Here is a 22980-nt window from a genome sequence, read left to right as displayed (position 1 = left end):
CTCAGAGAGAAGAGAAAAGTGGACATTTGTTGCCATAAGAATGGTGTTTGCATCCTCGTTCGTAGATGCTTTTAGATTCAGGCTGAGTCGGGGGTCTCTCGAGTGGTTCCCTGCTTTACGTGCTGAGATGAAGGATGATGAGCAGCAGAGACGTAGTGGCGACACAACACCTCCCCTGTCCTGTACCTCCGTCTGCCGCCTGGCAACGTACGAGCCAGTAGTCACGTGGGAAGCAAGGTGCAAGAGCTATGGGGCAGGATCCATTTAGTATCCCTGCTGTTGGCAGTATATCAAAGCACACGCCATGCTGATGGTAGACCCAAATCGTGGTTGGTCAGGCCTCATAGCATGGGATCATCAAGGCTTCGTGGCCAGGGTTGGGCTTCCCCACAGACCCCGAGTCATTGGCAACTAAAGACCAAGGAGGGAACCCCATGTTTCACTTAGGGGACCAAGGGGGAGAGGAAAATAAGGAAGAGGGAACACCAAGGTATAGCAGGGGCCCAGAGTAAAATGAGACTATGGAGGACCGCCCCCCACCCTGCCCCACTCCATGCTAGGTTGGCCCCAGGATGAGGGAGATGACAATCCTGACGTCTTCGTCAGGATGAGAGTGACAAGGAAGTGTCTGAGCCTTGAAGTCAATGTTTCGGCTCCTCTGTGCACAGAGAATGAGAACGTTGAGGACCGAGAACAAAAAGCGCGAGATAAATACACTGGGAAAAGGCGCGGTGGATGAATTCGGCCAAATGTCTTGAGGGCATTTGGAGGGAATGTGGTAGTGGAGAAAACCAGTTAAAGGCTGTGAGAAATTGAGGCCTGATAGGAGAGACTAGACAACGAAGAGGGAAAAGTAGGTGACAGGTGGGACTCTTCGTTGTTAGAGGGCAGAAAACAGCTCATGCTGTTTCAAAACCGGAAAACCAAAAATGCCTAGACAGACCTTCACATTGCACCTGTTTCCATCAGAAACACACACGTTTGTAGGACAGAGTTCCTAGTTGCCTTTGTAAAGGACAATCAGGACTGTGTCCTAGAGGAAGGAGCCAGGGGAAGGAAACGAGAGCAGTCGGCAGAGAGCCTCTTGCTTGCTTATAGGAAGTATAGTTACATTAGCGTTCGGCTTGAAAATGCTTTGGTATTTGGCCCCTCCCTCTTCTCCTCTTGACACTTTTAATTTGGGTCTCTCAGACATTCTGGGAAACCAACTGAGATAATACCAGGAAACCACGTTGGGAGGAAGAACTGGTATTTCACTCTTCCCAGGGCTTGCCTGTTCAGACACCGTCCAGGGCCAGGGCCCCGCGTGGAACAGCTTCTGTGGATGGCTCCTCTTAGGGCTGGGCTTGCAGAGAGCTGGCTGGGAATTCAGGCTGGCGTCCGGTGTGAAGAGGATAGAAACGTTCAAATAGAATAGAGCAGACAAAGTGCTAAGACATCGATGAAGTCCCACTTCACTAGTCGGCATACACGTTTGCACAAAAAGGAAAGGATTGGGGAGGAATAGGGTTAATTTTTAATCAACTGCAAGGTGAGATTTTTCTAGGATGTGGATAATTGACTCCGGAGAGCGAAGCGCTGCCCTCCTTTTGCTTAGCCATGTCTCAGCACTCGTCCGGTTAGTCCTTGTCCCAGTTTTATTTCTTCAAGCGTGGGCTAGGGCTGAGTTCCTGCAAGGTCACCTCACGGGGCGGCAGATGTTGTAAAATTAGCCACAGACTCTGAGACATCTGTAAGGCCTGGGCTTTTGCTCGCTGTACTTAGAAATGTGCTTGCTTTTGACATTCAACCTTAGCCTCCAATGAAAGGTGGTGGGGTGGTGGGGTGGAGAGTGTGGGGAGAGGAGTCTGTTTCCGAACTATTGCAATACATGGGTTAATGCGGAATGGATCTTCTCTGAATTCCTAAGCAACTTTGAGCCATTACTATTCCTTATTGTTAGGCTGTGGAATAGTTAAAGCCTCACCACAAAAGGTTCCACCCTCCTTGCGGAAAAAGTCTATCTCCGGAGTCTGTTGTACCTGTTTTTATATGCACGCGGTCACCTGTCATCTCTGGGGGAGGTTCTGTCAATTCAGGCAGCTGACCACTACCAGGAGATGCTTGGTGGCCAGGCTCTGGGGCAGAACCACTTGGCTGCGCCAACCTTTTTACTGCCTCGCCTTCTCCAGGGTTGGAATGTGCAGATGTTTACTGTGGTGACAAGAAGGAGCTGGGGCTGTTAATAGTTATTCTTGCTGAATAAACTAAACTCCTGACCTCCAGAAGGTCTAAGAACTGGTCTCAGTAAAGGCCCGGGTCAGAAGATGTGTGCTTAATATGCAACCACTTTCGGGAGTGCTCCATTTGCATTTCCCCGCTTCAGTACAGTGGTTGTTGAGCTTTTGTACCAATTTAAAAATCAAACCCACTTGACCATTAATTTTTTCCTTTTGTGAGCAACAAAGGCGAGAAACAGAGCAAACACATTTGGAGCCAGTTGTTTGGCAGACCTGCAAGAGATGGGTCTGGGGAACAATAAGCCTCAATGGCTGTGTAGTATGAAGTTTTAACAAAGAGCTTCATGTTGAGCACGTATAAAGCTGCCCGTTGCCTTTGGCTAATGTTTGTTCTGCGAAGCTGAATAAAATCTCTTGCCTGGTATTTGCATTTTGAAGGCATTATATAACAGGCACTGGCTTGAGTGTTTCTTTTCTCTTTCCTCCCACAAAGCCATGGTGTTAGGGACCCTTGTGAATGTGAAGGCTGTGTATGTGGTTTTTGGTGGCTTTTTGTTTTCACCATCTTAGCCATCTTCAACACACATACCTGCTGCCTTTGGGAGACTATTGACCATTGTTTTGATTTCCTTGCTTGGCGGTACAGAATGGCCAGCCTGGATATTTTTTTAAAAGGCTACAAAATATACAAAATGTTATTGAACAAAAATAACAAAACAGACTACCTTGGAAAGCAGCTCTTGCTTCCACCTCCCCACGCCGTCCTTGACGCCTTTTTCCCCTCTTCCTTTCAACATGCTATTGGGTGAAGGCTTAAAGAGCGGATCCATTTTCCATTCACTGATGTGGGCACTTTTTGCTTCCTGGTATTGTTTGCAAGGCCCACAGTGCCCTGGCACTGCTTCTGCTTCCTCCCTGTATCCCCCAGGTCCCACCGGTCCTTCTTTCCTATCCCTTCCTGCCGCTGGAACTTTGTCGCGCTTCTGATCTCATGCGGCTGCTTGTTGTAGGCCTGCCGACCTCCCTGGTGTGATGGTTCACTTTTTAAGACTTGCCTGCTGTTTGATACTTGAACCATAGGACTAACTTGAGTTCCAGGCTCGAAGTGACTAAGGACCACATTCTCCAAGGTCTCATCGGTTTCTACCTGACCAGTAAGCCTGGTCTTTCATATGATTTGGGGGTTTGTCCTACATTCTGTCTCCCATGGGATCACAATGTGATTTCTTTCAGAGAGCTTGGAAGCAGCTGGGCCACGTCTAGTTCTTCTGGTCTCAGTTTCGCGAAGGCTGAGAGTTATGAGGCCCTTTAGCCCTGTGGACTGATTACTGCCGTTATCTTTGATTTTCTTCCTCTCCTTGTACTGGAGAGACACCAATTGCTGCATCTCACAAGCTCGTAGGACGCTCGTCACTGCTCCCCGCAGTCGAAAGGGGTGCGTTTTCTTTGACGGCTGCTCGGTGCCAGTTGATTTTGCCATTGTGGTCTTGAGCCCCCAGGCCCAGTGACTCACTCTCATAAGGTTTTGCTTATGGCTACGATGTTTTCATAACTTTGCCTCTTGTGTGCTCCACTATATTCATGGGGGTGTATTTGCAGCATATGTAGGAATATTGTCTGTCAAACATGTATTTGTGGGAGTGGTGCCACGTTCCTTCCCCGACCTGTTCAGCTTGCATGTCTTTCTGCATTTACATGCAGATGACTGTTTCTGTTACTGCACGACTGTACGTGTAATAGCATTTACCCCTTATAGCACGGTGATCCTCCCTGCAAGACTAGCCCATAGTGGTTTCTTGAACTTGGATTTCTCATCAGAGAATGGCCCTCTTAGTCTCACCTCCATTCCCCTTGGTGTCTTAGCACTAGTACACAAAGTCCTGGTTGCCTGAGAACCAAGCCAAGCTGAGAAATAAAGTGTTCTGAGTGAAACTCCCTCTGGAAAACATCAGTGGGTTCCAGTTCATGCTTAGTAAAAGAGAAAAACTATTACTACATTTGCTGCTTGATGAGTCCACTCTCATCTCCCCGCCTTGAGGTGAACACGGACAGGTCCTGGGATACGAACGGTTACAGATGTCGGAACATCCCACCTCCAGCTCCCACCCGTGCTTTCATGTTATGTAAATTTGCCCTCAGTTTGAAAGGCTTGATTGAACCAGCCTCTCCTGATGAATTCCTCATCACCGGTCACCTTCACCTGCTACATATGCAGCTTTTCGATCATTGGTCAGGCTTTGAGCCTCTTCTTGTCCTCACTGAAAGGCTTAAGCAAGAACCGAATGCACCTGTTCCGGCTCATTCACAAAGACACTCTTGGAAACCACCTCATTCGTAACCCGGGGACTGCCGATGCTTAGGAGCAGTGATGGACACAATTACTTACAGATGTTGGGAAAGAATTTCCTTAGCTTCATTCCTCGCATTTGGAACACATATGCCCAAATGTAGTTGTTTGAAACTTTTCTCCTTTGGGGGAGGGAGGGGAAAGAAAGAAGAAAAAGAATAGCCGTGGTGTACACAGCCATGTGTAAACACAAATGTGTTGAACTTGGCCTTTTAGCTTTGGTGTGGATGGATATTCAGTTTGGTTTACATTGAACCATGTGCGTGTGTGTGTGTTGCCTCTCCCTAGAAGGAGAGCATTCTGGGTTTAGCTGTGTCCCTCATTCAGTAGGATTACCACCTTCGTGAATCACAGCTCAGCCATTCTCCGTCCCCCCAGTGCTCCAAAGCTACTAAAGCAAACTGGAGAAAGACAAGTGGAATTTGCTAATGACGATGTCATTTAGATCAGATTTAAATGCCAAGACAGTGGTTCTTAACCCTGGCTGTGCCTTTGAATCATGTGGGCAATTTTAAAAAAATCTGCTGGTGCCCAGACACCACCCCCAGACATTTAATTGGTCTGGTTGGCAATAAGCCGGATTTGGCACCCTGGCCGGGGTGTATTTTCAGATCTCCCCAAGTGACTGCACTGTGTAACCACTGTTGTGAACTATTGTCTGGGGGCCACAGCAGCGATTCCAGCCAGCCCTTTGCTAGTCCCTTGACCTTGGCCTTTTAAGAAAGTCACCTGTCTGATTGTCTCATTTTTCCAGGTATAGCGTGAGTGAGAAACACCCGCCTTGCTGCCCTCACAGGGTCAGCAGCGTTTGCCAGGGGGCTGTCGCGTGGCCGGCGAGCTTGGTTGTCTCATTTCTGCACTCACGAGAAAAGGGCGCCAGCTACAGCCCTCCCCGTGAGCACACGGGGTTTGAGGGGCTTTCGGAGCAGCTGATGGGCACTTGGCACCACCCTGCTCACGCAACCCAGTAGTGGACCTCATTTTAGGTTTTGCAAGTGAGCCGGACACATAGCTTCAGTTCTCTGTGGCCTTCAATCACTAAACTTGGCAATAGCCCAGCAACTTGCAGGTATTTAGGAAAATTAATAAATGTAACAAGTAGAAGGAGCTGAAGCCCTCTGCTGTTGCCGTGACTCCGGCTCGTTGGGACCCCAGAGACACCGTCCCGTGGGTTTTCCAAAGCTGTACACCTTTGAGAAAGCAGACCACCACCTCTCTTTCTCTGTTGGGTCCACATCAGGGACCTCTGGGCTTACGTGGTGAGTACTTTAACCACTGCGCCACCAGGGCCGCTCTCAGCGCACAGAGGACGGTGCTCAGTGACCCGTCCAGAGCGTTCCGAGCAGACAGCGCTGTGCAAAGACCGCCCTGGGAGGGCGAGTGCAGTTATAAAGACAAACCCTCTCACCAGGCGCAGCAGAGGACACGCGCTTGCTTGCATGTTGCCGTTAGCTGATGTTCCATGTGTTTGCCAAGAAAAGAGAGGCGATCTTGGGCAGTAATGTTTTAAGGATAATTATCAGAGGAATACTTGGTTTTCTTTTAAACACCAGAGACATTCTTAAATTCTGTTGCTTTCCATTTTTCTCCAGAATAAAAGGAGCATAGTGCGTAAGTGTGCGGAAGGGGGATTTGAAGCTAATTCGTTCAGAGCGGAAGACTCCACATTATTGTTGATGGCCCCAAGGGATGGGGCTGCTGTTCTGTAGCATCGACTCCCATCTTCCTTGCTTAAAACGGAACGTGTCTCTTGAATTCTGGAGATGAGATTGTAAATATTAATCCAGGCGTACTTTGTGTTTTCAGTAACTGAGTACGGAGTTGGTACAATAGTGAACGGATTGAAATGATACTATTGTTACTAAGTAAAAATCCTATCGTTACCAGGATTTTCCAGTGATTTGATAAATTCAGCTCTGACTCCAAGAATAGTAAGATGACCACTTTGACTACTGTTAGTGCAATAACTTCCCAAAGCAGCACCAACAACTAGGAAGAACGGGGAAAGGTGGAGGAGCCATGCAAAGTCAGCACTGTGCTCTGTGTGTGTGTGTGTGTGTGTGTGTGTGTGAGAGAGAGAGAGAGAGAGAGAGAGAATTTGGCAGGGGAGCATCACTGCTAATGAGAAAAAGATCAAGCTTGGATTGTCACCAAGAGGGACCGAAGGAACCACTAGTTAAGTAGTACCACTCTGCATCTTGGCCATGAACTTCCCACTTATCTTCCTGGGCCATGTCATGTGAGTTGCTGGTTCTCAGGGTGGCCATTGACAGCGTGAATATGAAAAAGCAACAACATAACTATTTCCCCTCTTCTCTATGAAAAACACAAGTTAGGCAGGATTAATGTTTTCAGATCAAACATTTGTCTTTTTGTGTCATTTGTGTATGTTTTGGTAGCAACATTAAATGATATTAAGTAATTGAAGTAACAAGTTTTAAACTCCAATGTCAAGGCGCTTCATTAACCTTTTTCTTGGTTAATTGAAAATTGTGGCTAAGCTTATTCTTCTAGACCAGTGGTTCTCCACCTTCCTAATGCCGGCAGTTCCTCATGTTGTGGTACCCCCCCCCCAGCCATAACATTATTTTCGTTGCTACTTCATAACTGTAATTTTGCAACTGTTATGAATCAGGCAATCCCTGTGAAAGGGTCGTTCATCCCCCTAAAGTGTCAGGACCCACAGGTTGAGAACAGCTGATCCATAGGAACACAGAATGCAAAACAATTACAATTTAACTTTTTTTAAGACTGAAGTGTAGTGAAAGGTTTAAGCTGTTACAAGATATGTGTGTGTATAATTGTCCGGTTTGTTCACTCCTCCTCTGTAAAGAAGCAGTAGGTGTGAAAATCTTGGAAGAGTGAGACTCTTATTGTCATTTTGAACTGAAAAGAAATGTCCTGATGTGGAGACGGTCATATTGGTTCTAAAGAAGCACTGTTGGTCCATTTTGGTTTAAAGTATTTTGTGGACCTCCCCCTCTCCCTCTTAAAAACTGTAGCTATGTGGAGATATAATTCACAGACCGTGCACAAATCACCTATTTAAAGATTGCAGTTCAGTAGTGTATTCATAATTGACAAACCATTTAGGACCATTTTCTTGCCCACCACCCAGGCTCATAGCCTTGAAGAAGCCATCCCTCCCACTTTCTCCTCAGCCCTTGCTGCATTGACTTCTACATACTCGTCTTCCCTTGGTTCTTAGTGCTTTTAGGTGTAAGCACGTATTTGTGTCCTAACAGGAAGGACGGATTTGTGTTGTGTTGTGCTGAGCAAAGGTATTGGCAGAGCTGTCTTTTCATCCTCAAAACGCAAGCCCAGTGTCATCGGGTGTATTTTCATGAATGAGACTTGGGCAGGGACTCACCTGTGGATGGCAATGCGTCTGCTGGAGAGGTCCGATTTGAATTCCAGCTGTTGGCCCTTTAGAATTTCCCCACAGGCCTTTCACTTTATAGGACAAAAGTTGTGAATGGGGTGACAACCTAGAGTTGATCAGTTTCGCCCACGCTTTGCTTTATCTCATGGATTACAAATCCATGCAACCTAATATCATTAAGTCTGTCTTCTCCCCGAATTTCTTGATTCTTTGCCTTCTCCTTTCCAATTCCTTTTGAGCTTTGCCCGTGGGTAAATGCTGCCCTGTTAATCTCAAACGGTTGCTTATTCTATGTTGTGTGTTATTGCTGCCCTCGTAGGCCTGTCTGTTGTTTGGCTGACAATCAAGCCTAGATGTGAGTTCTTTTCCAGACCTCAAAGGTGACTAAAGGCTATCGTCTCTGGGGTTCCACCAGTCTCTCTCCAATTTGTGAGCTTGGTCTCTTTTCTGATTTAGAGTTTTCTTCCATATTTTTCTTCTCCTCTAGCCACGGCTTTTTAATGTGGCCCCTTTGAGAGCAGTTGGTAGTGATGGCTCTTGTTTCGGTCAGCGTTGTGGGAATGAATGTTTTGTGGTCTGTTTGTATTCTACTGAAGCATCTCCAGAATTCCCAGATTCTCTTCATCTTCTTTTGCTCTTGACAGGGAGAGAGACCACTAGTTAGACGCGAGATCGCTGCTCTTCACAGGGAGAGACCATTAGTTGGACATGAGATAGCTGCTGCCTATCAGCTTTTTAGACGCCAGTTGCTTTTCACCAAAGTAGGACATCGAACCTTGTCTCTGGGGACTATGTGGTGTCAGTTGATCTTGGTGTTCCCTGAGTCACCATGGTCCTGAGCCCTCACACCTCATGATTCATTCCCTTGAGATGTTTGCTTGTCTTAAGACGTTTCATACATTTTTTCCTGCGTGTGCTCCACAGTTGGGCATATGTTTGCAGTCTAGGTAAATACTCGTGTACTGATAGCCTCAGTCATATGCACGTATGTTCTCCACCAACTTTTTGAAGGCCCCCCTCTTATCATCTGATTTTGGCAGCAGTACTTGGGTTCCGTTTCAGCTGGGTTGATGTATACAAATCATTCCTTACAGTCGCTGAGCTTCTTAAGTGCTCAAATCCCATCTGTTTTGTTCACTGTTGGCTCCCCAGCGCCTGGCAAAGAGGAAGTGAGCCATACATATTTGTTGAATGTTGAATAAATTTGTGTAACAAAGTGATATGGTTTTGATACCTGTTTAAATTCGTCTAGTATAGTTTTCCAGTCAGGAATGCCACTTTTGAATTAAGTTTGCTATAGACAATCTGGAAAATACTGTTCTAGCAATTGTCTGTTGCCGATTCCTTTATAAACTCTTTATCTGATTATGTTTTGCTACATTTGGCTTTCAGCTTAGCTTTTTGCCTACACAAAAAGGGAGACTATTTGGCTTGCATTTTTCCTTCAATCCTTCACATCCTCAATATGCTTTTTATTTGCAGATGATAACAATAATAACATGTGGCTATTTTAGGATATTTTGGAGAAGAAAAGCACAGTCGAGATCATCTGTTGGATATACTTTTGAGTGTTGCTTTCATATTTTAAAAACCTTAACATTACGACACACACATTCCTGATTCCTTGATATAGCGTTATTCCATTAAATGGACATATGCTATATAATCTGGTATCAGTTTGAGGAGTAGGAGTGAAGGGGTGGAGTCTAGCCTGTCAATCAGGATGTAACCAATGAGGCCTCTGTGTGGACATGGCCTTCTCCTGAGGATTCTGGGAACTCCGGTATTCCTCCTTGGAGGCATGAGACACACACTCTCTGTGGACTCCCTGCCAGACATCCTGTGGAGAAGCCACATGGACCTACCCTGGTGGAGCCAGAGCCCTGGGAGCTTTAGAAGCCACGCGGAGACCTTTGCCAGCACAGAGATGATTAATATGCCACTGGATCCACAAGACTTTCCATTCACTGGCCTGTGATCTTCCTGCATTCGGCATCATTGCATGTGTTTCGTGACTCTGAATATGACTTTATAGATTGGTATCAGACATAGGGGCTAACATCGGACTTATGGACTTGATCTGGACTGGGCTGGGATGTTTTCTCAATATTCAGTTGCTCTTGAATATAAATGTCTCTTGTATACATCCGAGTGTCTGTGGATTTGTTTCTCTAGTCTACCCAGACACACTATACCATACCAAAACTTAATTTCAGTGCATCTGCTAGTGGATATTTAGGATTGTTGTTAACTTCCGCCTTACTGCCATCAAGTCAATTCTGACTCACTGTGACCCTATAGGAGAGAGTAGAACTGGCCATTTGGGTGTTCAAGGATGTAAGAAAGACTGTATGGGGAGCGGAAAGCTTTATCTCCCTCCTGGAGAACGGCTGGTGGGTTCCGACTGCTGACCTTGTGATTAGAAGCCCACCACGCAACCCCTCCTGCTACTTAGGGAGCCCTGTCCACTTTTCTAGGTAAACATAGATGGGACTGCATGCTATGTCTTTGTATGGAAAGGTTTTGTGTGCGTGTGCTTCATGACTTTGGGATTATTGTGCTTGGCCTCATTCTTAGAAAGCCAAATTGCGGAGTCAAAGGACACCACCTTCAACAATGTGATAGATAATGTATGCAACAAAAGATTTTTCATTTCAACATGCTCCACCTGTACACTTCAGTGACATTAATTATGTTTATCACATTGTTCAATGGATACAGAGACCCAGCCCTTCAGTGATTTCCTAAGAATCCAATTTCCCTCGTCCCCAGCCTCTGAGACATCCTTCATAGCCACCAGTAAACTTGGGTTGGGTCTCCATACACTTGCCTCTTCTAGATATTTCCTGAAGTGGGACTATATAATATTTGCCTAGGGGCCTTGGTGGTGTAGTGGTTCCTCGCTGGGCTGTGGCGCGTAAGGTCAGCAGTTGGAAAACCACCAGCCGCTTGGTCCTCTTGAGAAAGATGGGACTTTGTAGTCCCGCAAACTGCGAGATTCTGGGAAACCCACAGGAGCGGGTTGATAGGCTGTCCTACAGGTTGCTGTCCTACAGGGTGCTGTCCTACAGGCACCGACTCGACAGCACTGAGTACAGAATCTGCTCTTAGGAAACAAACTTATTTCATTGGGCACATTTTCAAGGTTCTTCCATGTTGAAACGTGTATCGGGACTTCCATTTCTTTTCGTGGCTAATGTTAGTCATGGATATACCACACTCTTTGGTATCCGTTCAATTGCTGGTAGACATTTAGGCGGGTTCCACCTTTTGGCTTTCCTGAACAATGCTGCAGTGAGCATTGGTGTATGCTTACCTGTTTGCAGTAGGGTACGGACAGGTTTTGAATGAGCTTGCATGTATGTCGTTGAGCTGATTTTCCTAAGGGCCGCACCAGCTGACATGTCCGCTGTCTGAGGGCACCTGCCTCCCCTCCCCAGCTTGGTAGATCCGGACACTTTGATGGTGAGAGTGGTGAGGTTGCAGGTGAGATCCGTCTCCAGATAGGAAGGGAATGAGACTTTGTTCTTGCAATAAAAATGAGAATTGCTGAGCAAGAGAAAGCAAGTTCGTGCAAGCGATACTCGTGAGAGCGCACACACGGCGGGGCGCTGCCTCCGAGCAGGGCTTTGCTCCATGATGGAGAGGCTTGGCTTTCACGTCGGCTTGTGTCTAGAATGACAGTTTACAGCTTTTCCCCCAACTGAAAGCAGTTAAAAGAGACTCTTAGCTATGAGGAATTCAGGGACCCCGGGGAGAAAATTAGCCTGTCAGCCATCCATTCCCAATGGGGAGGCATCTGAGCCACCTTGTTCTGTCCTGTCCCACAGAATCTTTCTCCTGGGTCCCGCTCCGTGGGTCTAAGGCAGGACGAAGGCCAGGGCCCGCGTGGGAAGCACCAGCATCTCGTGCTTATCATGCGTGATTTGGCTCTGCGGGTATTCAGGCCCTTTGCAGGCTTTTCCCTGGTGTACCTCCCCCCCCCTACACACACACACAGCCCTTGTCTGCCCCCCCCCAACATGACTTGGGCTCATAAAGAAATAACTAACAAAACATCACCAGGCACAGCCACCCCCTGCCCTTTTCTTGTTCTCAACTCCGTTTAGCTGATTTGTGTTGTTAGTGTTTGGGGTCGTTGGCTTTGCCCCTGGGAAAAGGGAGATGCCTGCAGTGTGGGAGGCTGCACGGCCCTGGTTCAGGCCTGCGCAGCACCGGGTTTGGGCGTCCGGCTCGGGGCCCACTGAGGCCTGCCTCCCCGAGTCTGGTGGGGCCGAGAGGCGGGCGGGACACGGCGTGACTGCTCGTTCACTAATCGCTGACAACTGGCCACCAAGCGCGCGCCTTCGGATCCGACGCTGGGATATAGAGGTTCCTTCCACAATGGAACCGTCGGATGCCCAGCCTCAGTGGAGGCCCTTGGATCGCGCAGTGCTTTGGCCCTGGAAGAGTGGCTGTTTCCATTACGTGGCACATGACGCATTTGGGGTGTCTGAATAATTAATCACGCCTGCCTGGGGAGTCTGACACTGCTCTGTGGACCTCATCCGCCGAGCCGTAGCGCCTGTGTTGACGTAGTCGGCTCCGTAATTAACTCCTGGCCAAATGGAGGTGTAGTCTCAATAACATGCCTGGTGTGTGTTCTTAAATGTTTCTACCGAAAATGACCCCTCTCTCTCAGTTTTGAGGATATGTGTTTGTGCGTGTGTGTATGTGTGGGAATGGCTATAACCAGCCTGTTGAAGAAATGTGCTGAAATACAAACATTTGCCTGTCGCTTTGAAGTTTTGACTGAAATGTGGGAATTTAGTTTGGTTTGTAGAGTCTAATGTTTCATGGTTTTAATTTAATAGTCATCAATTTTTATTTTTTCACCAAAACATCTCCAATGTACTTGAAAGCTGTGTATTTCATCACAAGACCAAATACAGCCAAGAGCCCCCCGGGCGGCGGAGAGGCGGCGCCTCATGCTCTGGGGCTCGGGCCTGCTGGTTTGCCCGCCAGCCCCCTCCCCAGGGACCTGCAGGCGCATCTGCAGTTCCCCCAGGCGGGTGTTGTCACGTAGGTGCCCTCTGGATACCCATTTGAGGGACACTCTCTGAGGTAACGCTCCTTGAAGGAGCTGACGGAGAACACTTTGCAGCCTCCTCGGCCAGCATGTGTACAAGGGAAGCAAGAGGGCCTGCTCCCCATCATTTTGGTAGGGTGGCTTTGTCTTGGGAGAAGGCTGAGCAACTTTCCAGAATTGGAAAAGCCAGCCAGTTCCAAATAGGAGCGCACCGGGAACTGCTTCTTAGCAGAACCTCTGTCCCTCCCTCCCACGGAGTTAGTTCTGACTCATAGCAAACCCTGGAGGGAAAAGTAGAGCTGCCCCTTGGGGTTTCCGAGGCTGTTAATCTTGACGGGAGCCGGCAGCCTCATCTTTCTCTCGCGGAGTGGCTGTGTGGATTCAAACTGCTGCAGGAGGCAAGCAGGCCAGCAGGAGCCCAGAGACTTCGTTACACAGCGCCTGTTCCACATTGAATGGTCGTGTTCACAAAGGAAAGCCCTGCTTGGTAGGGCAGCGCTTGCGATAAGGTGGCACTGCCACCACATTTGCAGGCATGTCGTTGAGCAACATTGAGTCCGTCCTGATTTACAGCCCTGTTGGAAGAGAAGCGCTGTCCCATGGGGCTCCAAGGCTCTGGTGTTTCAGCAAGCTGTCTTGAGTGTGCCCTTCTGCCTCGTGGCTGGGGGGTTCTGGTGCCGAGCACCACCAGATCTCCTCGTATATGTATTCACAGAGTGTCTATAAAAGGCGGTCCGTACTAAACCTAACCCCAGTGGGATTGGCTGGGAATGGAAGGTCAGTTTTCAAAGAACTCGAATGAACGGGCTTCTGAAAATTACATTGACTTGACATTTAATCTTCACTGATTCAGGAGCACACTCCCTCCAAATCACCAATCAGTTATTGTTTGCTAGAGACCTTCTGAAGTGTGCGCACCCTCTAGGAGAGCTCAGTTAAGATCTGGCTTTTGAATTAAATACCATCTTCAAATAAATATCATCAATCACTCTCTTCCCGAGCTTTGGTCGGTCAGATTTTTCTGTAGCAAATTCTTAAGCCTGGTGTTTGCACGAAGCGCTTCATAGATACAAATGTGATCCTTTTTTTTGAGGTCCTAGTTCGCGTCCTCGACCTTGTTTGCTCCCAGAGGGGAACATCAGCTCATAGTGGAAGCTGTAACTGGTACAGGAATAAAGGTAGGGTCTAAAGCAGGGGTCCTCAAACTTTTTAAACAGGGGCCAGTTCACTGTCCCTCAGACCAGTTGGAGGGCCAGACTGTAGTTTTCAAAAAACCAAAACACAACTATGAACAAATTCCTATGCACACTGCACATATCTTATTTTGAAGTTAAAAACAAAAAAAAAAAAAACCCAAACGGGGCAAAAACATTTGGCGGGCCGGATGAATGTCCTCGGTGGGCCGCAGTTTGAGGACGCCTGGTCTAAAGGAGAGTTAGAAGTCCCACAGCTTCAGTGGCTTCAGGGATGGCTTGCAGGAGGGTTACAGCCATTTTGTTCCCATGGTTTCAATTCATGCTTTGAAGGTAAGACAAGCTGGCTTGTGTCAGGCTCCTCTGTGGAGCCAGGGCTTGGCAGCCAAGCCAGAACTCTTGGGGTCTTTGTTCAGACCGTATTGGACTCCCACCCCGGTCACTCCTGACCAGTGTGGTCACTTTACCAATCAGAATCTAAACCTGCCGCCATAGAGTTGACTCTAAGTCACGGCAACTTTTTATCGGGGTTCCAAGACACCGGCGTCTTTAGGGAACAGACTTGCCATATCTTTCGCTCTGAGTGGCTGCTGGGTTTGAACTGCTGACCTTTCAGTTAGCAGCTAACACATAACCCATAGCACCCACCAGGGTTCCTTCCACTTTATCAAAGGCAGATGAATATATTACCAAGGGGCTTGTGGCCTTTAACTAGTGTGCCTTTACTCAGTGTATATTGCTTGGATATTTCAACAAAGTAAAGTCCTTGTGTTTACTGAGAAGTGTCAGGCCTAGGGATCCCCAGGTGTTACAGTTCTTGTTCTTGGCTGCCAACTAAAGAATGACAATTTTAGGCCCACGCAGAGGTGCCGCGTAAGAAAGCCCTGGTGAATCGAATGCCAAACATGTCATGGAAAAACCATGGAGTGCAGGTCTCCTGCCAGGCAGGAGTTGCGGTGAGTGGGAATCGACTCTGGCAGCTGTTTGTCGTTTTTGGTGAAAGGGCCTACTTCTGTGAGGTGGTCTTTCACCCCGCAAATGCTGTTAGCTTCCATTTGTGATGGGTCAGTGTGGAGTGTTATCCCTGCGTTTATTTAGTTGTGGTTACTAGTGAAAAGTGACTAAAGGACAAGAAGACCAGGTGGTAAACAAAACATGACTGATTAGAACCAAAAATGAAAACCCTAAACATCCTGATGGTCGTCAAAGTGACTTCTCTTTGCGGATTGGGGCCAGGCGGGGGGGGGGGTTCCTGGAGTCCTGGAAAGCCCCGTTTCTGTCGCCAGTATGTGGCTACACGGGCACGGGGCAAGCTGCAGCAGTCCTCTGCATTTCCGCCTCCTGCAGACCGTTAAGAACTTCTGCAAGGTCGTGGTTGCACGCGGCGAGAAGCCCCGTCATCGTGGGATTGAAGTTTCTCCTCTGTCACTTGGGCAGCTCTACTAGCTTACCAGCTCTACCCACTTTTCGCGGGAGCAGAGACACGTCTGATCGCAGAAATTCCCAGAATTGCTGGTGTTGCACCACTAGGCAAAGCATTTGAGAGATGATCTGTTAGTCAGCCGCGAGGTGAACACACAAGTCGGATGGGATCGCTGTGACTTGAAGATCACTAGATGTGGATCCCTGGTGGTTGAAACCCACCAGTTGTTCTCGGGAGAAGACGAGGGTGTCTGCTCCCGGACAGCCTCAGCAACGCCCTCTCCAAGTTGGAATCAATTCCCTGGCAGTGGCTTTTATAGTGTACTTGTTTTACGATGAGAGAGGGACCGATTAGAAGGAAGAAAAGACAGCAATGTGACTCTCTTGACTTCTAATGTCAAGACCGACTTTACGCCTCCCCATGTTATGTGTATAAACCCAAGAAACCAGTTGCCATTGAATTGCTTCTGACCCGTGCTGACCCAACTCCTGTTAGAGTCGAACTGTGTCTCATAGGTTTTCAATGCTGAGTTTGGGGAAGTAGATACCCAGGCACTTCCTCCGAGACACCCTGGGACGACTCAAAGCGTGACACAGACAGACAGACAGATGTAGCGATAGAGCCAGTGCAGTTCCATTTGGGTATCACGGCTGCTTCCCTAGTTTGGCTGACATCATCTTATCATCTGTTTACTGTGCAGATGCATGTATTTACACGGATTGAATAATATGATGTAACTTGGAAATGCCTTTGGACTTCTGCGGAAGCTTGATAAAAACACAAAGGAAACCGGGACGCCTGGAAGAGAAGACTGGGCTTTGAGCGTCAAGAGACTGAGCATTGTCTCACGTTTCTTAGCATCTAGCTGTGCTTCCTTGGCGCCCAGCCTCACACATTGCCTCATGTGCAAAGCGGCGGTTTGGGAGTTTATAATCTCTGGATTTGGAGCGGCAAAGAAGTGTGGAGATCACAGGGTGCTCCTCATGCCAGAACCCTTTCCGGATGTAAAGGCTTCGGAACCAAAGGCCAGCAGTCAGCATTGCTGGTGTTACCGTCGAATAACCCGCCAAGTTAGTGCCAAGCCCTGGTGAACCTGTAGGTCCGGGTTAGAGTCTCTAGGAGTGTATCTAGTTTTTGGACTGTTTATTTGCTTGAATCATTTGTTGGACTGTTAGCATTTGTGCAGGTAGAACAGGGTCCAGCTGGGTAGGTTGACATTTATTTTATGCTCCGATACCCTCCAAGGAAGAATGAGCACATTAAAGACTTTATCTGATAAGATTCCTAAGAGTCATAGCAATTTCAGTAGCAGCCTTGTGAACGCCTGGTCTAATATGCCTTCACAAACTCTCGTCTCTTTAGAATGCTACTTTATCTGGATCTTGGATCCCTTACGATGCCCAAAACACCACCGTGAAACGGAAAATGTAATGACTACATGAAAGTTAACACACACATGTAGTTTAATTCTCGTCCTAACTTACAGGCAAGCTATACGTGCATGGAGTTTAAAAAGCCACATAGGTTTCACAGGGCCTATAACAATAAACAGTGGTTTCCCGTCACACCTTCCCGTTCACTCGTATCCTCTTTCTACTGGCAACAACTTGAACTCTTCCAGTTGACTTTATTGTACATATTTTGTAAACACTTGTTTATATAGTCATTTGTTGTTGTTTTTCCCAATTCGTTTCAGGTATTTAATATTAACTTTTTATGATAGATGGCAATGCTTTTAGCTCTCTGAACTAGCCTCCTTGCAAATACTGATAGAATTTTACCACCGCCTCTATCTTTAATATCACTATAAAGAAATGTGCTGAGTTATCTATTCTTGTGTAACAAAATACTTAAAAATTTTAGTGCCTTAAAACAACAAACATCTCCCAGCTTCTGTAGCTCAGGAATCTGGGGGCAGCTTAGCAGTTGTTCTCCACTGAAGTGGCCGTGACCGTGTCAGCTGGTGGTGTAGTCCTCTGAAGAGTGACGGGGACAGAAAGATTGACTTAATCCTCAGCTCACTTGTATAGCTGTGGACAGGCCAGAATTCCTCATGGGTTGTTGGGCTGAGGGCTTCCAAGTTTTTTTTGGTATGCCACACGCCTTTCTCCACGGGGCTGCTTACAACACAGGAGCTGCCTCCCCAGAAGAATAATGGAGGAGGGAGTGAACCCCAAATGGAAGCCACAGCCTTTTTATAACCTCATCTTAGAACCATCAGCCCCTCACTTCTCTGATTTGCTGTATTCAGTAGAAGTGAGCCGTTACGGCCGCCCACACTCAGGGGGAGTAAATTTCACCTGGGTGTAAATCCCACGAGTCAAGCATCATCAGAACCATCGCAGAAGCTGCCTGCCATACGTCACATTTGATTAGGTTGATATTCAGTGCTTACATGAAAATTAATGGTTACGTGATCATTTATAGCCATGTACTATGATTATATTTCATTTCCCATCCAACTTTCTTCTGGAGTGAATCAAGTTAATCATGCTGTTGTATTTCTGGTTTGCTTAGTATTGTGTACTCACCACAGAGCTAACATAAACTATTCCTGTTAAAAGGATGAATTGTTTCTCGGTATTCTCAGATGCATCAAGTATTCTACACATTTCTTCTGTTGGAGCAATCTTTTCCACAGTCTTCTGTTTGGCTCCAATCTAGACTATTCTTCAGAACATTCAAATGGCTGTAAAAAACAAAAACCAACCAACCAACCAGGCTGTCACTTGTAAAGCCGTCTTGAAGATTCCATTTGCCCCTTATGGTGTGTACCGTACTGCTTAGGTCTTGGTATTCTTTCTTGGGCTGCCCTTCATTTGTAGCACATTGGTGGAAGACATCTCCCAGTAACTTCCTAAGAAAGGGTTCGTGTGAAGTAAAAGGTTTGGAATCTCGGACGTCTGAAAATACCTTCTTTCTGCCCTGGCATTTGGTTGATGGTGGTCGATGAAGAGTCAGAATTATTTTCCCTCGGGTGCTGTGCCTTTGTTTCTAGCTCCCAGTGCTGCCATTGAGAAGCCCGGTAACATCCTGAGTGGAGAGATTTTGTTGTTGGATATCTTTTTGTTCTCACATTCAAAAGCCTTCCCTTTCTGTACCCAGCATGCCAACATATGTCAGGGAAATCCTTTTGGCATGAGTCTTAAATTTGATATGTTTCTCATATGATGGAGCTATCTCATTGGAAACTTAGGCTCTATAGTTAAAAAAATACACAAATGTCTTTAAAGAGGAAGTAATTTCTATTTCTTTCTTTCTGTGGAATTACTTTTACTCCACTATTGAATAGCTTGTACCCAACGTGTTCTTGGTTGTTTGCTCCCTCTTTTCAAACATATGGCTTATAACTGTGGTTATATGGTCTCCTTGTGGCAGAGGGGTGGATATTCCTAACTTCAGCGTTCAATGTTTTCTCTGAAAGATTTTTTTTGTGTACACTTACTACATGAGGGGGGAGGGCTTCAACTTTTTGTGGGCACATTCCATTGTTTTTGAAATTTTCCTTGAACTTTTGCTTGTGTAAATCTGTTATAGCTTTGGAAGCTCTATCAGGTGGTAGTCTACAGCGGGGGGTGGGCACACTTTTGAGACTGAAGGGTCAATCCTGTCCCTCACAACTGTTTAAAAATTATGACAGTCATAAATATATCTTTACAAACAAATGAAATCACCATTATCTGAATACTGTCCTTTAACATTTTTATAAATGGAACTGATCGTTTTATTTAATTTTACTTCAGAGCCACGTGTACGTACCAAACGGGGAGCATGTTACAAGGCTGCTGTGCATCTGAATCCACTCAGTGATTATGGGTTTGGCAATAGGATTCTAGCATCTATTGATGACTGGCAATATCCTTCCCCTCCCCGACCCCCTTTCAGCATTGTTGCTGGTTTTCCCACATGTCTGTTTGGCCTCTGATTCTGTTCTGAAAATGTTTCTCTAAAGCTTTGGCTATCTGTGTCTGTCTGAGAATGATGTGCTGGAGAAGCCGCTTGGAAGTTCCACGTGCTGTGTGGTGCTTGTTGCGTGTGGGTTTCAGGGCAGGGGCACCGGTGGGTCCCAGTAGCCTCTGATGAGGCCTGCCACCTCTGCGTGTCCATAGGCCTGCGGTTTTTCTCCCGCTTTGCTCGGTTTCCCCCAAAAGACCTTCTCTGATTTCCTGGCTCCCATTATTCTCAACCACGATGGGGGGAATAGGTAAGCATTCAACTTCTCATCATATAAACTCTGAGCTGCTCTTGAAAAAACCTGATTTTGTGGCATTATTCCCATTTCACTGATGAGAAAACTCTTCGGGAGCCTTACAGTTCCACGGCCCGCAGTTGAGATGCGCTCGCCCATCTCATCATCTTATTTCAATAGAGAGATCAGGCCGCTCACTTTGCAGTTGGCATGGCCCCTATGACCACGCGTTTCCAGATGCGGCTCTCGTTACGTGTGGCTTCAGACAGACTATGAATGTGGGAATCCAAAACAGCCAGCACATACATGAAACTTCAGATGACACCACATGGCCTCCTGTTGATTGCTTATTAAAGCAAAGCAAACAGCTGCTGTCGCTTTGGGCTTTGACAGACTCGCCAAGCCTCAGCCCTGCTCCCTTCTGCAAAGGGAAGACGAATATTTGGGACTTGACCTCTGTTCAGCCCATTCTTTTCACCCCGCTCACAGGGCGTGTTCACAGTTGGCTTTTCAAAAACCCCATTCGAGGCTTCCAGCAAAACGCCCACCCTCATCTTCCTAGAGCAGCCAGAACACCTGCACCTCTCAAAGCGAAACGGTGGGTGATGCACTGGCGGCCAGTAAGGAACAGAGGCGTTTATGACACCTCCCTAGAACCCCAACGTCCACACCTTTGGTTCGGTGGGTAGAGCCGGCCCCTCCGCAGCGTCTACACCAGGGGAGGCATTCTGGCCTCTCCACCAAGGGCCCTGGCGTATAATTACTTTTGTTTTCTGGTGTTTCTTCTGTAGCCACCAAAGGCGCCCCCCCCCCCCCCCGCAGCCACCTTCTTGGAAGAATGAAGAGTTCTTATTCCTTCTTTGAGTTGGAAGCTCGTTAGAGGGGTCACACGTATCACAGGGGTGTTTTGGTCTGTGTGTTGTTCCCCGCTGGGTTCCCTGCGCTCGTCCCCTGGACACCTACCCCTAGATCCGCGTCGTCTGAACACCTGAATGGCGCCGAGACAAGAGCTCAAGTTCACCCCAGGCTTTACCCTGAGCTCACAACACCACAACGTTGTCCTCTCGCCTAAAAAAGCAGTGGCTGCGGGCCATCGTCCCTCCTCCGCAGCGCCTCTCCTTCATGTGGCTTCAAGCCCTGGGCCTGGCCGTGCTCAGATGGAGCCTGGTGTGCGGTCACACCCTGTCTGTCAGTGGCGGCAATGAGGTGGCCGGCTGGCGGCATGCTGAAGGAAACGTTTTTCTGTCCTTAGCAAGTGTTGTTATCTGAGAGAAGCACCGTGTGTAAGGCCGGAGGGAGAAGGAGCCTGCTTTCAGAAGGCTAGCCTGATGCAGGCCAGGCGGCTAATTTGCGTTCAGCTTCCAGGAGAGCTAGAGCCTCGGCGTCGCTGGCAGCAGCTCACAGTGGAATTGTTTTCCTGCTCTTTCGTCTAAGCGCCGGGGGAGGCTGGGTGTTTACAGCACAACAGGACCACGTTCTTCTTTTGCAGCCAGACTTGGAGATGTGTGGCGGGGTCTTCTCCGAATTAACAGTGTGCTCCGGGTTGGGGGGTGCTGGACGGGTGGCCCTTGGGAAAGAGAACTCGAGTCCAGTCACTTAGCTTCCCAAGGGGAAGACGCCGGTGTGAAAGTCCTTGGCCTGCCAGCCCTGGGCAGACCTTGACATGAACCTGACCCGACACAGGCAGCACTCAGGAAAACCCACGCATCCGGTAACGCGGGACTCGGAGAAGGCTGGGACCTTCACCTGCGACAGCGGAGTGTGTCCCAGGCTTGCTTGTCCAGCCTGGGCGTGGGTAGGACAGACAGCTCCTTGTGGGAATGCAGTTCCAAGATGTCCTTGCTGGCCTCCAATTAGGTTCTCATCTGGTTCAGACGATTTTCACAGGAACCCAGTCTGTGGCAGCCGTAACGGGCAAAGGAGTGCAGCCCAAGGGACTACTTCATAGGGGTGTGTGTGTGTGTGTGTGTGTGTGTGTGCGCGTGCGCACGTGTGTGCGCATGGTCAGGGCTTTAACCCCTATACAGATGCCCGTCACTACTTAGGTGAATCTTAGTCTGTTTCATACAGTTCATTGGGCTCGTTTCCCGAAGTGGAGGCTTTTTGGACGGCGAGCTGACATCGTCAAGTTTCTTGGTAATGCCTGGATCAACATTCTAGGAATTGCTTCCCTGCCAGCAGAGGAAACTTCTTTGGCAATGGCAGAATGCACGGAGAGTGCCTTCCTCGAAGCTCCAGGCCCACAATAAACGAGGAGCGCTCTAATTGGACTTCACAAGCCGAGGAGCCTGACTTATGGGCGGCATTGGAACAAACTTCCAGTCGCCATGATTTAGTAAGGGTTAGCTGCCAAAAGCCACGGAAGGCTTTATTTGGTCCATTTATGAATTAAGACCCTGCAGTAAATTAATTACCATATACTGGGGATAATAAAATCTAGCCGGGTGAGAATGCCTTTGGGTCCATCTGCAGAAAGAAATCGGGCTCCGGCTGCTCCCTGGCGTGTGGGTGTTTCCTGGCCCTGGGCTTCCCACAGTGCCGGGAAGGAGCGCGGTCAAGCACCGTGGCCCTCCACAGCCAACTTTTGATTCCGCCGTTGCTAGAAGGCTTTGCCTTATTGATCATAATAAGCTGTTCTGTCTTATTAAAGTTGTATCATGGAGTCTAGTTTTTAGGAGCCCTCTTGAGAATTCATTGCAGAAGAAGCGATTTGCTTGTATTTCCCAACAGTTAACAGGCCAAGCAGATGGGATAGCAGACCTGAAATAATTAGGTTGGCCGCCTGCCACTGTTCTATGAATTTTGATTTGCACGGATATGTAATAGTTTGATTTTTCCCCTTTTTTGGAAGTTCTTGCCGCTGTGCCTTGGGAAAATTAATCCCTGGTTTCCTGTAAAACGTGCCCTTGTGAGCGAATGTGGCCCCAGAGCCTGGGCTGGGGCCCTGCAAGGAGGGCGGCAGGGCCTCTGTGCTGTCGGAAGAGGAGGGGAAGTGCTGCCGTTCCTCAAGAGGACAGCGGTTGTCACCAGTTTGCCATGCGCTTTCAGGGGTTAGCCTTGCAACGGGTGGCTTTTCTTCAGCTGTGCCCACCACCATGAAAATGTTCAGCGACTGCAATAAGAGGTATGACAATTAATCTCAAAAAAAGGAATTCCTAC

The 22980-nt window shown here is 47.8% G+C and overlaps 1 protein-coding gene across 7 annotated transcripts in view; it reads left to right on the top strand.

The window, feature by feature from the left end:
• The window catches only part of ZNF608 (zinc finger protein 608), a 119608-nt gene that overhangs the window by 54799 nt on the left and 41829 nt on the right, over positions 1 to 22980 (top strand). The gene's annotated exons all lie outside the window — the stretch shown is intronic.

Source organism: Tenrec ecaudatus, chromosome 2 (genome assembly GCF_050624435.1).
Source record: "Tenrec ecaudatus isolate mTenEca1 chromosome 2, mTenEca1.hap1, whole genome shotgun sequence".
NCBI classification, from domain to species: Eukaryota; Metazoa; Chordata; class Mammalia; order Afrosoricida; family Tenrecidae; genus Tenrec; species Tenrec ecaudatus.
Note: the sequence above shows the minus strand (reverse complement) of the source record. Positions and strands in the feature narration are given on the sequence as shown.